The sequence below is a fragment of the Pipistrellus kuhlii genome, unplaced genomic scaffold (assembly GCF_014108245.1).
Source record: "Pipistrellus kuhlii isolate mPipKuh1 unplaced genomic scaffold, mPipKuh1.p scaffold_m20_p_73, whole genome shotgun sequence".
NCBI lineage: Eukaryota > Metazoa > Chordata > Mammalia > Chiroptera > Vespertilionidae > Pipistrellus > Pipistrellus kuhlii.
The window spans coordinates 116,549-130,264 of NW_023425577.1; the positions used below are offsets into that span (position 1 = coordinate 116,549).

The window sequence follows — 13,716 nt, forward strand, 5'->3', positions numbered from 1 at the left end:
TCTCTCTCTCTCTCTCTCTCTCTCCTCTCTCTCTCTCTCTCTCTCTCTCTCTCTCTCTCTCTCTCTCTCTCTCTCTCTCTCTCTCTCTCTCTCTCTGTCGGGCCGCTTCCCCTGGGCGCTGGGTGGGCCATGGACGCGTGGGCTCCAGCCGGCCTGGCCCCCTGGGTGCGGACCAGGCGGGACCCCAGGGGCGCCCGGAGGACGCGCCGCGCCGCGCACTAGCCACGCCGGGGAGCCCGGAGCCCCGCGGCCCGCGTGAGTGAGGGGGCTCCCCGCGGCGGGAGGCGCGGGGGGGGGGGTGTCCCCAGGGGTTCAGTCTTTATTTTCTGGCTGTAACGTTCCCTCCGTGAGCAAAGGCAGGAAGCCACGGTCTCCCTCTTCTGCTGATCTTGAATGGCTTGCGGGGAGGGGTGGGTGGTGGGGGGAGTTTGTCTCCAGATTTCACTTGTTTCCATCTCCAAAACCACCTTCTCTTTCCGATAGTTCCTCCTGGCGGCGGGGGCTGGGGGAGAAGCAGGCTCCTGGCGTCCAGCACACACTTCTTTCCTTCTGAAAACCCCTTCCTTCCCTGCCCTCAGCCCCCCTGGCAGGTTTGGTGCCTCTGCCCCCGGGCAGGTGACCTCCTCCCGGGGATGACAGCGCCTGGCCGAAGTGAAACGTTACTTTAAAAAAAAAAAAAAAAATATATATATATATATATATATATATATATATTTTTTTTTTATTGATTTTTTTACAGAGAGAAAGGGAGAAGGATAGAAAGTTAGAAACATTGATCAGCCGCCTCCTGCACACCCCCACTGGGGATGTGCCCGCAACCAAGGTACATGCCCTTGACCGGAATCGAACCTGGGACCCTTCAGTCCGCAGGCCGACGCTCTACCACTGAGCCAAACCGGCTTTGGCTAAAACGTTACTTTTAGGTCCTCCCCGCCCCTCCGTTCAGCCTGCAGCTGCTCTTCCTAGTTCGGGACCCAAACCTGCCTGGCAGGTGACAGGGGGTGGGAGGCCCGCACCCCTCCCCTCCCCCAGGGCCCTTGGCTTTGGGGGGAAGGGGGGTCTCCGAGGCTACAGAGGCGGGGCCTTGCTTTCTGGGCTCAATGCAGCGTGAACGTGTTGGAACAAGGGAGATGGCAGGTGGGGTTTGGGCTGCTGGGAAGAACGGCAGCTTGCTCCGTTTAATGTTTAATCTTCTCCCTTCCCCTGCGCCCCCATGCAGAGCCTGGCACTCCTCTCCGGACCCCCCTCCCTTTGCTTGTCGGTGGGGCAGAGCTGACTCCCCGGGGGGCTTTGGTTTCTGGAGTGAGCGAGACTGGGTGCGGGGTGCGGGGTCCCTCTCCTTCCCCCTCCGGCTCTGCCGCTGACAGCTTCCCGGAGCACGTGCTTGCGGGGCCCCAGGGGCACAGGGGGAAGGCACCGGGCCTGGGCTTCCCTGCCCCTCCCCATGGGCTCTGTTTTCCGGGGTCCTGAGGGCCGGAGCTGGGGGAAGGAGTTACACTAGAATTTACACAGGAACACATCTTCCCGTAGGTGCTGCGGCTGATCTCACAAGAGGGGGGCTCACGCCTGCGCCCCTCCTCACCTCCTAACAAAGGTGTGGTGGGTGGGATGCGAGTCTTCCTCCCCTAGGTATCCAGCTGGGTCCGAGTTTTCTGTTCAAAGCCCACAAGTTCGGGACCACCTTGCCATTTCCCACACAGGCGCTCTCAGGGGTAGTCTTAGGTCTGGTGGGGGTAAAGCCGGAAAGGGGGTGGTGTCTGTGGCTCCCACTGGCCCCTCCCTCCCTCCATGGCCTCTGGTCCCACCAACCCCCCAAGCCTAGGCTGCAGGAAGGCTCCCGATCCCAGGCTCCTAGGAGCCGAGGGTATGCCGGTGGACATTCCTTTTCCCTCCACGATGTAGGGGTTTGCAGAGATGCCTAAAGATGTCCCTCCGCTGTTCTCCATCTTTCATACACATGGCTCCACAGAATGAGTGGCCTTTGTGTCCAGCTTCATTCAGCTTCCCTGTAGCCGAGAAAGCTCTAACTCAGTGCCCACACTGCCCCCAAAAGTAAGCAGAAAGATATCAGCGCCTGGTCCCCAGGCCAAGGCTGGGTTTGACATTGGGCCAATTCCTGGGCAAGTGACCTGCAAAGTGATGCCTCGCGCAGCCCACGGGGCATCAGATGCGGGCACCAGGTTTTATTTTATTTTTCTTTTCAAGATGGGGGCTTAGAGGACCAGAGGGCCCTTCATGGCAGAGAGCAAGTGAGCGAGATTCTATTCTAGGATCTTTCAACCCTGCTTTCTTCACAGTGACAGACAGGCAGGGCTCTTGGTGATATCCTCCCCCCCACTCCCTCCAGCAAGGACAAGCCTATCTGATGGAGGAGCGGAGACTTACTTAGCGAAGTGGGAGGGCCAGCTCGTCAGCATCCCCAGACCCTCCCCTGCAAGTACAGAAGGACCTTGGACCAGCGGGGGGCCCTCTGGGCACCGGTCTTGGGAATCCCGCTCTGCTGAGTTAGAATCTGCGTTTGAAATTGATCCTGGGCAAGCCCGGTGCTGGTCAGAATGGGGGAAGCCCCAGATGTCACTGGGCCCCAGTGTTCTGGCTGACAGCTAAGCCAACTGAGGCACTCCGTGGTGGGGTTCCTGAGAGGTCTGGCCTGGGCATTCTAGGTGCTGGGTGCATAGTCGGTGCTCACTAAATCTTGGCTACTTTTTTGTTCAGTAAGCAAAGTGTTCCTTTTTAAACTCATTAACTTTCCTTTTAAATTCATTACTTGTTTCTTTTTTTAAAAAAGGGAAAAAAATCACACTATTTAAAAAAAAGTATCACTGGATACAATTACACCGAGTTTTAAAAGAAAGAAAAAGGACATTCCATTTTGAGATATTGGCTTTTAAATTACCCTCCAAAGCAAGGAGGATCTCTCAAGGGTGTGTGTCCAATTTCTTTTCATTTTCAATTGTAAAATACACCCATCGTAAAGTGTGCCATGTTAAAGCGAACAATCCAACAGCACTTAGTATGTTCACCATGTTGTGCGGCTGTCATCTCTATTTAGTTCTAGAACATTTCCATCACCTGAACAAAGGGCCGGTCCCCACAGCCGTCACTCCCGGTCTCCCTCCCCCAGCCCTGGCAACTGCTCACCTGCCTCGTGTCCACGGATTTGCCTGTTCTCTGTGTTTCATACACCTGGGACCAGACGCGGGGTGGCCTTTGTGTCTGGCTTCATCCGCTTCTGATTTCTTCTGTGGTCCACATGCCTTTCCTTTCCTTCTTCCATGTGTCCCACCCTCGACCCCTCCCCTAAATCATGCAGGTCACGTATGAGCAGCAGAACCATTTACAGACATAATTCGCACGTTAGTTCTTAGTGACCAAGAACAAGTTGCCGGGATTCTTGGTCCCAAACATTTGTCAGGACTGGAAGCCTACTCACTTAAAAAAAAAAAAAAAAAAAAAAAAAAAAAAAAAAAATATATATATATATATATATATATATATATATATATATATATATATATATATATATATATATACATATTATTGATTTTTTTACAGAGAGGAAGGGAGAGGGATAGAGAGTTAGAAACATCAATGAGAGAGAAACATCAACCAGCTGCTTCCTGCACACCCCCTACCGGGGATGTGCCCACAACCAAGGTATGTGCCCTTGACCAGAATCGAACCTGGGACCCTTCAGTCTGCAGGCCAACACTCTATCCACTGAGCCACACCGGTTTTGGTGCTACTCACTTTTTTTTTGAAGTGGCTCCCACTTTTGGTCTCCAATCATTTCTCTCGAGCAAAAGCTGTCACTATAACTTCTTTCAGCCCCAGTGGGAAGCAGTTTCTAGACCATTTCTCTAGAGTTTTCAGGTCCCAAGATGCACAATAATTGATTCATGGTTGCACACAGTTGGTACTCAATAAATGTTCATTGAATGAACAAAGTAGTCAGTGCCGATAATTACCATTGTAACGAATTAATGTCTTAATATATCAATACACTGGTACCACACAAGCCACTGGCTGGCTGAAGAGGAAGAATGAGTGAAGAAGACAGGGAAACCCCTGCCAGTGCTAAATCCTGAGAAGTCAAAAACATGTTTTAAGGGGGAAACAATTAAAGACGCAGCATGTAAGCAAAAACGACTTACCCACGCCTGCTGAGAACATCTCAGAGGGCAGATGTGTAACGGCTTTGTTTAAGGGACAAGTACTAGAGGGACCCTCTCCTTCTGGGAGAAGTCTAAATCTTCCCCTGGGAATCTGTCCTTTTCCTTGTCAGTCCCAGTGCTGATGGAATCAAGCAAGTTTGAGAGCGAGAGAAAAGAGAAAGATAAATGGTAAAGGGTTTGGGATGTTGGTCTGGCTGCAATATTGCCCAGCCTAGAGCAGGGGAGTCATTGAGTTACCTTTTAACAAGAACTATGCATCCTCTGCTGGCTAGGTACTGAGGACTCGGCAGAGAGTACAGTCATATGGTAGTCACAGTCATACTAACAGCAAACATGTATTTAGGGCTTACCATGTACGGGACACTATTCTGGGCATGTTCCATAGGATGAAATTACTTTATCCCCACAGCAACTCTATGTAGCACTTGCTCTTATCATCCTCATTTTACAGACGAGGAAACTGCAGCCCAGAGAGGTGAAGTGATTTGCCCAAGGTCACACAGCAGAAGGTGGCAGATCTAGGATCTGAGCCCAGGCAGGCTGGCTGCAAAGCTGGGGTCATTTCTCCACCAACTCCCATCAGCTATTGGTTGGGATCTCTCAAGGGTATTGACTCCCCCCTGGCCTGTCCCTTGCTCCTGTTGCCAGAATGAGCCCAATACAGGGAGTGGCAGGTGTTGAAGGCAGGAAGCGATGGGCACAAGTGGGCAGGCAATGGGTATAACTACTGGCAGAATCCTCTTGGATGCTTCATAGCAGAAGAACCTTTTATGCTGCATTTGAGGGTGGGGAGATGGAGGGCAAAGAGGTGTGAAAGTTGTTTGTTCAGGATTTGAAGTGAGGAATCCTTTGGGGTTGGACAATGGATCATCTGATAGTTTAAGATGAATTGGAGGGAAGAGAGATTCAGGGAGAGATGAACCTGGAGGAAAAGTTACTGTCCATCTGGGTGGGGCAAGTGAGGGCCTGAACCAGGGCAAGTGGGAGAGGAAGTAGTAGTAGGATCGGCAGTCCCGACAATAAATAGAAGGCTGGGGTGAAGGAGAGAGAGAGGGAGCCTTACAATGGTGGGAGTAGTCATTTCTACTGCATTTTGGTTTCTTGCAAGTTTAATTACAAGTGCACCTGTGAATACCTGTATCAGGTCACACCTCTCCTTTGCTTAGAACCATCCATGGCTCCCAGCTCACTCAGAGTAAAAGCCCAAATCCTCCCGAGGCCCACAGGGCCCTGCACCGTTTGTCCTGGTCACCTCCCTGCCATCACCTCCTCCTGTCTGTGCCCTCATTCCCTCAGCTCCGGCCACACAGGCATCCTCGCTGTCCTTGAACACACTAAGCATGTTCTTGCCCCAGGGCCTTTGCACAGGCTGTTCCTCTGCCAGAATGCTCTTCCCCAGAGACTCTCATGCCTCCTCCTCACCTCCTTCAGGTCTTGACTCCAGTGTTTCTTTCTCAGTAGGGCTTTTTCCTGGCCACCTTCTTAAATAACAATCCACGTCCCCTTCCCCTTCCCACATCCATTTTCTTGAACATTCTACTTTTTTTCTTATTAAAAAAAAAAATCCTCTTTCGAAGATATATTTTACTGATTTTGAGACTGAGAGAGAGGAAGAGAGAGAAACATCCATGTAAGAGAGAAACATTGACCGGTTGGCCCCCATATGTGCCCCATTTGGGAATCAAACCTGCAACCTAGGTATGTGCCCTGATATTTTGGTATATGGGGAGGATGCTCCAACCAGCTGAGCCACCCAGCCAGGACGACATTCTACACGCTTTAACTGTTAATAATGTTTCTTGTCCGTCTCCCCCACTAGAATGTCAGCTCTATGAAGGCAGGAACCTTTGCCCTGCTCTAACAGTGTCTCAGACAATGCCAGGCACACAGTGGATTCGCAATAAATATTGCTGGATGAATGAATGTGTGATGGGGGAGGTAAGGGATCTGTGGACTGGAGTTGGGAGAAATAATTCAGCTTGAGATTCAGTGGCTCCCGTGGCTCCTGCCCAATGCCCACACTCCAGGTCTCCCGTGGGAATACCAGTGAAAACCATCAGGGACCCCAGGCAGTGTGCTCCTCCAGGTGGGAGGGAGCACGGGTGTTGCTGTGCTGTGATTAGCCAACAAGGGAGAAAACAAATGAAAACAACGAGGCCAGCTGTGACACGGTTTCTTCTCACCAGGGGATGATCTTTGCAGCCATCCTCAGGTCTACTCTGGCATGCTGGTCTCAGTTTAGTCCTCAGCCTTTGCCATCTGCCTGGCATTTTATTTAGCTCTGTTCTCACATATTTGGAGCAATTCTGGATTTTGCCCCAAGCGATGAGAGTTCCTTGCTGGCCCTGACTTTATTTTTCACTTCACCTTGCTCTTAGCTTCTCTAGGCAAAGGGGCGAGGGTGTGTGTGGTGAGTCCCCACTGCCTCAGACTGGTGGCTTTGGGTGGTGGTCTGAATATTTAAGTACCTTCAAGACAATGGAATGATGTTCCTATTATATTGTCTGTTGAGGTTTTATTTATTTTTTTTACTTTCTTACACTTAAAAAAATTGGTATCTTTTGAACCATTTTCAGTGGTATTAAGTACATTCATATATATTATGGTGCTACCATCTTCACCATCCATCTCCAGAACTTGTTCATCTTCCCAAACTGAAACTCTGTCCCTATTTAACACAAACTCTCACACCACCCCCAGCCCCTGGTACCTACCATTCTACTTTCTGTATATAAATTTTACTATTCATGGTACCTCATACAACCAGATTCATATAGTATTTGTCCTTTTGTATCTGGCTTATTTCATTCATCCAACATCCCCCGAAGGGTCCCAGATTGCAAGAGGGCTCAAGCTAGTCCAAGGGACCCCACGGTGCACGAATCCATGCACCGGACCTCTAGTCCAGTGGTCGGCAAACTCATAAGTCAACAGAGCCAAATATCAACAGTACAACGACTGAAATTTCTTTTGAGAGCCAAATTTTTTAAACTTCTTCTAACACCACTTCTTCAAAATAGACTCGCCCAGGCTGTGGTACAATATTTTGTGGAAGAGCCACACTCAAGGGGCGAAAGAGCCGCATGTGGCTAACGAGCTGGCTCTAGTATGCATATAAGATCTTTGGTTAATCTCTTCCCGCCCTACCCCCCCACCCTTTCCTCTGAGATTCATCAGTCTGTTCCATGTTTCCATGCCTGTGGTTTCTGCTCCTGCATTGAGCATCTGCCCCCTGGTGGTCAGTGTGCACCATAGCTACCAGCCAGTCGCTTAGGCTTTTATATATATAGATACTCATTTTGTTTATCCATTCATCCATCAATAGACACTTGGGTTGTTTCCCTGTTATCAATTTATATCCCCACCAACCATGCACAGATCCCCTTTTTTTTTTATATCCTCACCAGCACTTATAATCCCTTATCTTTTTTAAAAATATATTTTAATTGATGTCAGAGAGGAAGGGAGAGGGAGAGAGAAAGATAGAAACATCAGTGATCAGAGAGAATCAATGATCAGCTGCCTCCCACATACCCCAAACCAGGCATGTGTCCCGACTGGCATTGAACCGTGACCTCCAGGATCATAGGTCATCGCTCAATCACTGGGCTATACAGGCCAGGCTAATCTCTCATCTTTTTTATGATACCCATTGTAACAGGTATGAAGTAGTCTTTCATTGTGGCTTTGGTTTGCATTTCTCTGATGATTAGTGATATTGAATACCTTTTATTTACTTGTTGGCCATTTGGATTGTCTTCTTTGGAAAAATATCTTCTATCCATTAATTGAATTGTTTGTTGTTGTTGTTGTTATTTGCTATTGAGTTATATGAGTTCTATTTATTTATTTATTGATTGATTGATTGATTACTTCTCACCTGGGGATATTTTTGCATTGATTTTTAGAGAGAGCAGAAGGGAGGGAGGAGGAGGAAGAGAGAGAGAGAGAGAGAGAGAGAGAGAGAGAGAGAGAGAGAGAGAGAAAGAGATGTTGGAAAGACACATTGATTGATTGCATCCTGTCTGCACTCTGACCAAGGTCATGGATTGAACCTGCAACCTTGGTACTTGCCCTTGACCAGACATTGAACCTGAGACCCTTTCCATACATGGGCCAACACTCCTAACCACTGAGCAACACAAGCCAGGATGAGTTATATGAGTTCTTTAGGTATTTTGTATACTATCCCTTTATCTGTTATACAATTTGCAAGTATTTTTCCACTCTGCCGGTTGCCTTTTCATTTTTTCTGGTGGTTTCCTCAGCTGAACCGAAGCGTTTTAGTTTGATGTCCCACTTATTGATTTTTGCCTTTATTGCTCCCTGTTATAAGCTTTTACTTCTAGGTGGAGCCTTCACACTCACCCCAGACCCGGTTACCTGCCCTGGAGATTGTTTGTTCAGGGCCCAGAAATCACTTTTGTTATCAGCCAAATAAAACATCCTCCGGAAGATGACAAACGCATTTGAAGGCTGGTTAAAAATGACATTTAAGTTATCTTCACCCCAGCTGTTAGCATCCACGCTCTGCTGAATTTCACACCCTCCAGCCTGGAACTCAGCAGAGGATACCATTTCTCGGGGTCTTAGCAGCCCTCCGTTTTGTCCGGGGCCTGATGAAGGTGCTTCCTCGACTGAGGTCTTAGCACACAGAGCAAGACAGGAAGGAGGGAAACTGGCCAGGGAAAGCTCAAACAACAAGCAGAAGAACGAGAACAAAGGCTGGAGAGAGAACAAGAGAGAATAGGTGAGAGGAAGTGATTTCCTGGGAGATGCTCTCTCTTAGTGCTCTCAACAGGACTTCACCCCTGAGTACATTCCCCTTCAACAATATGCTTGCAAAACACCAGGAAAATATTCATTAAATGAAACCAGTGTTGCTTCAGTGATATCAAGTACATTCATATATATTACTAGAGGCCCAGCACACAAAATTCATTAGGGGATTGCTGTAGGCTGAATCATAGCCCCCTAAACTCATATGGTGAAGCCGTAGCCCGCAGTGTGGAGACTGGAGGTCATCAGGGGTAGATGAGGGTGGTTTCCTCATGATGGGATCAGTGCCTTCGTAAGAAGAAACGCCAGAGAACTTCCTCTCTGTCTCTTCTCCATGTGGGGATACAGCCAGAAAGCGGTTGTCTGCAAGCCAGGAAGAGAGACCTCACCAGGAACTGACCAGGCTGGCACCCTGGTCTCAGATGTCTATCTTCTAGAATGGCAAGAAAAGAGATAGATGTCTGTTGTTTAAGCCACTCAGTCTATGGTATTTTCTTATGGCAATGTGAGCTGACTAAGACAGGAAGGCTGCTGTAACAAATAGGACCTCCATTGGTTGAAAGATTAATCACAACAGAGATGTGTCTCTAACTCACCTGATCGACCTGGGAGGGTGATTCTGATCAGCAGATGGCTTTCTTCCTCCGAACGGTGACTCAAGAACCCCGACTCCCACAATGTCAGAGCCTTTAGTGTCTCCTATGTCCAGCCAGAGGAGAAAGAAATGGTCTGGAGGGCATGCTTGCTTTGACTCTTCACTTCTGCTCCCATGCAAAGGTGAGAATGAGTCAGATGGCTGCACCCATTCAAAAGGAGCTGGGAGTTTAGTCCCTGACCAGGGCGTGGCCTTGATTTTGGTGGCACTACCTGTCAAATTTTAAAACATGCACAGTCTTTGAAGTAGCGATGCTACTTCTAGGAATTCATTCTACAAAAATACTTGTAACAATTTACGGAAATCTATGCACAACACAGTGGATGCAACATTTTGGAGATACCCAGGTGTCCAGGCTAGGTATATTCTCTGGATTCATTAGAAAATATTATAGGAACTGGTGTGGAATGTTGCCCAAGATATATTACTCAGTGCAAAAAGAGTTGCAGACCTTCATTTCTATACTATTAGCCCTGCATACGAATCCGTGTGCCAGTAGCTCAATGCTGCCCTCCAGTAGCTCTCCGCCCACTGCCCTGCCCTCCTGTAGCTCCCCCCTCCTCTCACTACCCCCATAGCTTGCTGCCCTGCCCCCTCCTGTAGCTCTCTGCTGCCCACTTGTAGCTCGCTGCCTCACCCTCCTGTTGATCCATGATCTGGTTGTTACACAGTTGGTCATTATGCTTCACGGCATAACAACCATCTGCATATTATATCTTTATTCTATAGGATACTTATATACATATATTTACATATGTATATGCATGTACAGCATATAATTTCACAAATCTCATGCTTGTAAAACATTTATTCTACACATACAGGATTGTATTTCTATTGCTGCCATACCCAGTTACCCATAATGAATGGTTTAAGAATGACCCTCATTTATTATCCCATAGTTTCCGTAGGCTGGAGTTCTGATAGACTTGGCAAGGCTGTCATCAGGGTGTGGGTGGGCTGTGTGCCTTTCTGGAGGCTCATGGGAGAATCTGTGTTCCCGTTCACTCAGGCTGCTAACAGAGTCCAGTTTTGTGCTGTGGCCAGACTCTAGTCCTGTTTCCTTGCTGGCTGTCTCCTGGAGTGGCTCTCAGTTTCTCGAAGCTGCTAGCATTCTGTGGCTTGCAGTTTCCATCTCAAAACCAGCGGGAATAATCTGGGATACCCTCCCTATCTTAACATACGTAACCTCATTTCAGTAGCCAAGTCCCTTTTGCCATGTAATGGAACACAATCAGGTGCCAAAATCACGGGGGACAAAGTCTTGCCTCCCGCAGATTGCCTGTGTTTCGGAAAAAGTGGGTCTGACAAGAAAGATGCTCTTTGTCAGACTCTGGGTTAGACCTCAGCGAGAGGCCTTGGAAAAAACCCGGGTCCAGATCCTTGACCTGCCTGCTCTGGACCCTGGGGGAGCCCTGCATCTCTCTGAATCTCAGCCCCACCTTTAACAGGAAGGAGCAGGCTCCCACCTCCTCTGGGACTTGTGTATGTGGGGAGCCCTGGCCTGTGTTTCCTTTCTTCCCAACGCAAAACCTGGGTGTAGGGAGGAGGGCATATCTGTCCCTTTTTATTGACTTTAGTATGATTATTTTAGCTGTAAGAGTATTTGCTGTGATGTGACAGACGTGCAGTGTTCACACATGTGTATATATGGTGTCTGTCGCCAGGTCGAGTCATTCATTCACACAAGAAGTACTTAACCACGTGCCCAAAATGGAAGCCATCCCCACACGCCATGCTATTTTGAATTTCATTTAAAAAAATCAATTTGCAATGAATATTATAAAAATAATTCAGGTATTCTTGAACACTTTCAATGAAAAGTTCTCACACAAAAAACGATTTTAAAGCATCTATAGGTGCTTCTGGTGTACAAAGGGTTAAGGTGTCAGGGACCCATCCCCGAGGTGGGTTACCAGGCTAAGCAAATAAAAATAAATATAGAACATCGAGTTACATTTGACTTTCAGATAGACAATGAATGGTTTTTTTTAACATAAGTGTGTCCCATGTGACAGAGTATCCTGCATTTTGTCTGGTGATCCCACAAGCCGGCTCCCTGGTGTTTCATCCCAGTCAACACCCCATTGTCCCCAAGGCCACTAGTATTCTGGCTCCCTTCACGGTAGATTAGTTTCGTCTGTTTTTGAAGCTCATAGCAAGGGCATGGTCTGCCTGGGGGTCCATCCCATTGTGGCCTGCAGCTCATCCTTTTTCATTGCCGTGCTGTATTCTGTCGTATGAACGAACCACAGTTTATTTTTCTATCTTCTCGTTGGTGGACCTCTGGCTTGTTCCCTCTTTTGAGCTACTATAAATAGAGCTTTATGGACATACCTTTCAGCGGCCACATGAATTCAGGAGTGAAATTACCTGGCCATTTTTTAGTTTTTAAATTTCCCTCTCAGACAGGGAGAAAAAGATCCCCCCCCCCCCCCCCCCCCCCCCACACACACACATCAGGGAATACACCGAAGGCTTGCAGGCTCACATACCCCTGCCTGGCCTTATTGTTTTATGATTATTACTGTTTTGGTCCTCACCAGAGGATATTTTTTTTTCTCATTGATTTTTTTTTTTTTTTAAGAGAGAGTGGAGGGGAGGGAGGAGAGGAGAGGAGAGGGAAATGTTGATGTGAGAGAGACACATTGATTGGTTGCCTCCCACACATGCCCCATCCTGGATTGGGGATTGAGCCTGCAACCGAGGTATGTGCCCTTGGTTGGGAATCGAACTGGAGACCCTTAGTCCACGGGCAGATGGTCTAACCACTGATCAAACTGGCCAGGGCTGGCCTTATTTTTATTTCCTGGATGGAGGAAGGACTTCGTGGACATTTCTGAGTTTCTATCCTCTCCCTAGGAGTACCATGTGCGTTTCTAATGTGCGAGCTTGCAAAGTTTTAGGGAATGTTTTTCCTTTACCCTTTAGCTCAGTGCCTTATCTTTTTACTAATTTTTAGCATAGATAAAGCTGGTCTTCATCAATTACTAGCATGTGTTCCACCTGTGGGTGGGGAAGCCCGGGGCCCTGTCCATATGAGGTGGGTCACAGGAGGCCCCCAGATTTCCTGCGGTCCCTCCCTCCCTGCTCCTCTCCCATAGCTTCCGGACCAGCCCGGCATTAATCTGGAGCACCTGCAGACACTCTCTGGTTGCCATGGTAACTCAGGCTGGTCCAGGCACGGAGGTGGGGGTCAGTCCCTGCCTCAGGTGCGGCTTCCGTGTGGATTTGGGACAGTGGCGGATACAGGTGCTGTTAACAGCAAGGCTTTCTGTGGCCTCAGGCTTAAGGCTACTTGTTGTTTTTGTTTCTATTTGCTTTCCCTCATTGTCTTCTCTCGGAACCGCCTGTTGATGAAACCTGGCTGCTTCTAGGGGAAGCCAGCCCCACGGGCGTTGCCATGCCCCCCGTGCTGTGGTTGGACAAACAGAGAAAGGGAATAGCACACCTGTCACGGGGCCCGGCAGGTGTCAGGGAGGGACACCTGGCGGGGAAGCGCCTGCCGGCCAGGGTTGCTTCTCCTGTGTACACACAGGAAGCTGGGGCCCGGCGGCGCAGGCGAGGGCTCCGCAGAAGCGCTGGATGGTGTTGTTGGAGCAGCTGTCCTCTCCCCGTGGCCTCCGGGCTCCCCCCACCGGCTGCAACATCAACACCAGAGCCGGCCTGGACCCAACACCTCCCATGGCCCCGCGCCAGGCGCCGGCTGCTGCCTTGTTTGTCCTCGGTAAGCTCGCGCTCCTCCGCAGTGGTATCACCCCACGTTGTTCAGAAGACTCAGAGGGTGAAGTGGTTTTCTGGGGACCACACAGCGCGTGCATTGGGTGCTGAGGTCAGGCCTGGCACCCGAATACGTCTTCCTTCCGCCCACACTTCATCCCTTCGGTACTGAGAAACCCTGGACTTCAGGCAGCAGTTTGCAAAGTGTCTGGTGATGCTCTCCTGAGCTCATTCATTCATCCATTCATTCATGCGAGAAATGTTTGCCGAAACCGGTTTGGCTCAGTGGATAGAGTAGGGGTGTCGAACTCAATCAGAGAAGGGGCCAAAATCTAAAATCCAGCCTAAATCGCGGGCCGAATGGTTTACTGAACAGTCATAAACTGT

At 49.0% G+C, this 13,716-nt stretch overlaps 1 protein-coding gene across 16 annotated transcripts in view; it reads left to right on the forward strand.

The window, feature by feature from the left end:
* The first annotated feature begins 213 nt into the window (after positions 1-213).
* CACNA1A (calcium voltage-gated channel subunit alpha1 A) overlaps positions 214-13,716 on the forward strand; it is a 316,764-nt gene continuing 303,261 nt past the window's right edge. For 7 of the 16 annotated variants that reach the window (XM_036422797.2, XM_045576043.1, XM_045576045.1 and 4 more), the window contains exon 1: positions 229-255. The gene's annotated coding sequence lies outside the window, so the exon portion shown is untranslated. Of the gene's footprint in view, positions 256-13,716 lie in introns of all 16 variants that reach the window. The other 9 variants (XM_045576052.1, XM_045576051.1, XM_045576050.1 and 6 more) reach the window with 5 other exon arrangements.